The sequence below is a fragment of the Schistocerca americana genome, chromosome 8 (assembly GCF_021461395.2).
Source record: "Schistocerca americana isolate TAMUIC-IGC-003095 chromosome 8, iqSchAmer2.1, whole genome shotgun sequence".
Lineage (NCBI taxonomy): Eukaryota > Metazoa > Arthropoda > Insecta > Orthoptera > Acrididae > Schistocerca > Schistocerca americana.
Genome location: NC_060126.1, coordinates 241833831 through 241837087, shown reverse-complemented (window position 1 = coordinate 241837087; position 3257 = coordinate 241833831). Strand labels below are relative to the sequence as shown.

The 3257-nt window shown below is 43.3% G+C and overlaps 1 pseudogene; it reads right to left on the bottom strand.

Annotated features, from left to right (window-relative positions):
- Nucleotides 1-2004: 2004 nt before the first annotated feature.
- LOC124546221 lies at nt 2005-2122 on the bottom strand (annotated as a pseudogene).
- Nucleotides 2123-3257: the final 1135 nt, after the last annotated feature.

The window sequence follows — 3257 nt, the reverse complement described above, 5'->3', positions numbered from 1 at the left end:
CTTCCGTCCTCTCCTCCAAATCTAACTTACATTCTTCCACCATGTTACATCACCCACAATTCTAGATCTTTTTCTCATCCATCCTCCGCTCCCCACCCCAATCCTTCCAGACACCCCAACTTATACAATAATATCCCTTCTCCACAGTAGCGTATCTCATTTTAGTTAATTTGTTTTCATTTCACTTCATTTGTTCTTATGAATTAAAAATAGCATGATAGTATTGATTGATGAGACCCTCAAATACTCTGCATGGCATAAAAAGCGAAGCACTCAGAATAGGAGGAGCGAACAAAATGAAATTTCACAAGTTAAGAGGATATGTGATGTTCTGTCATTGACTGCGTATACTGTGTGTAGATGAATAATGTGCACAATATTTTTATCGTAAATTGAAATTTTAGAAATGTCACTATATATGATCAAAATATACTCTATCGTAAATTTGTAATGTATGAATGTTACCTAATTTTGTCAAAAACAGTTTTAATAAGACTGGAGTCAAGAAAGAATTTGTATGGTGGAACCTGTAGTTTGAAATTTATACGAGTACATATCGACTGTCGAATACCACAATGTAAACAACTGTATACAGAATAATCTGTGCAAATGTCGTACTAACTCAGTCGCCATTGTGGTGTTAAGTCAACGAGTGCTCTACAACATCGGAATAATATGATTTGTGCTTTATATTTCTGGTGTTCTATGTTTGTCACTGTGATGTTTCTTGCTACTTTTTATTGTAAAGTGACGCAACATCACTATGTTGTTTGCAGGTTTGTAAAGATCATGAACTTGTGTTAATACGATGTTGCAAGGTAGGTTCCTATGCTACAGTAATGTATACACAGTTTACATGTAGAAATGTGTGTATTACCCACCTGGTGTTACAATGTTTGTTTATTGAACTTTCAGATTCGATGATGACAGCATAAATCTATCGAAACTAGTAACAATAAAAAGAATTACAAGCGATTTTGGCGTATCTAGTTTTTAAGAATAATATATAAATTTACAAAGAAGTTTCGAGTATGGACCTATTGGCCTGGATGCAAGCATTTATTCGGTTGGGAATGGTGTTATGAAGCCGCTGTATTCTCTCCTGAGGCAAGCTGGCCCACAGCTGTTGTAACTCGTCCTTGATATCCTGATTGCTGACTGTCCCACATATGTTGTATCGGGAACGGATCTAACTGGCCACAGGAGAATGAATCTTAACATACATACACATTTCATAGGGCCACGTGCCATGTGCACGAGCAATTTTCATGTTGTTACCGGCCGCGGTGGTCTAGCGGTTCAGGCGCTCAGTCCGGAACCGCGCGACTACTACGGTCGCAGGTTCGAATCCTGCCTCGGGCATGGATGCGTGTGATGTCCTTAGGTTAGTTAGGTTTAAGTAGTTCTAAGTTCTAGGGGACTGATGACCACAGATGTTAAGTCCCATAGTGCTCAGAGCCATTTGAACCATTTTTTGAATTTTCATGTTGACAAATAGCAACATGATCTTTTGACATGTGAGGTAACACACGAGGACGCAGAATGTCCGTAACATAACGTTGTGCCTGTAGATTTCCCTGAATCATTATGAGCCATGGCCTGAAGTCATACCTGGTGACTGTCTGTGCCATGGGGCCAGAAGTAACGGCGCGGTACCTCCATAAAACACTTTAAGGACGGGACCCTTCCCAGGTCGCTGACATACTTGCTGACGAGGTCATCCGAGATAGTGCAGAACCACCATTTATCACAGAATGCAATGCGATGTCATTCGTCAGCAGTCCTTGCCTCCTGATCAAGTAGCACTCCGTTTTCAGGCCACAAGTGATCCATCGGGACAATCCGACCGCTGTGACATCCTCCGCTGAGGATGTAGATAGGAGGGGCGTGTGGTCAGCACACCAATCTCCCAATCGTTAGGATGGTTTTCTTTAACCGGAGCTGCTACTATTCGGTCGAGTAGTTCCTCAATTTGCATCACGAGGCTGAGTGTACTCCGAAAAATGGCAACAGCACATGGCGGCCCTGATGGTCATCCATCCAAGTGCCGGCCACGCTCGACAGCGCTTGACTTCGGTGATCTGATGGGAACCGGTGTATCCACCGCGGCAAGGCCGTTGCCACTTCTGGTCATGGCAACACTAAAAATGAAACCGTCTGTCTAGTGATGTTAATACCAGCCTACACATGGAATGGTAATTCCCAAGTCTGGGTGCCATGAGTCTCTGACCAATGATGCAGGGTGCTACAGAGTGTTGCAGGAAGTCTGTTACTTTTTCTCGGATGTCACAGGTGGGAAGGGATTACGATTTTCTTGGTGCACATTATTGCCATCCTCCCTGTTGATGATGAGAGATGGTCAACAGAAGCTTGACGACGTGTATGCTGTCCAAAATTGGGCCACTGTCACACCTGACTACCCAAAAAATCTGGATACTGCACGGTTCGACCACTCGGACAGGTGGAGACCCACAACGAAGTCCCTTTCAGACTCTCTGATGACAAGGCTGTCTCACAGCAGTACGTGGCATCTCCGTGTCTTTCACACAACATCTGATGTTGTTCACAGGTCTTACGTACCCAATAAGGCCTGTTAACAACAGTGAACACCAACTACACTTACGTATTGTGATGGCCGTTCTAACTGTCACAGAGAACTGTAACTCTGATTTGCATATCTGTCGATGATGCGTACATGTGCAAAGTCACATTGGGATCCTACCGTGTCTTCCGCGGGGTTCACTTCCATGTTAGTTAGTATGTAATGGAAGTGGAAAACTGCGATGATTAACGACCTTTGTTACTTTCGCATTTCCTAGAACCACAAACCGAAACCTGTCTTTTTAATAATGTAGTTCACCCACAAAGATGGTATTTGAAAAGTAAATCCAAATGTGGATGTTTCTCATCAATGCTAAAGGCGAACATTTCGTGGCTAAATAAAGGTGGCAATTGATACTATTTTATTTCTTTCTTTTCTGTCCTACTCTGCGAAAGCAGAAACACTGTTTATGATCACTCGCATTTGGCAGTAACCCAGAGATTGGTGGAACAAACAGTCGGTTCCTGAGGTCGACGACGGAGGGGTTTATGATGTGAAGTAGCCAGAAGCGGTAGCGAAGTCGTCGTTAGTGTGCAAAAACAGTCAGGGAAGCAATCTGAATTCAGACAACGGCAATCGTTCTACTAATGGACGGCTCTCGTCAAAAGTTCAAGGAACTAACGAGACTGGCTGGCAAGTTTGGGAGCACAGTAAG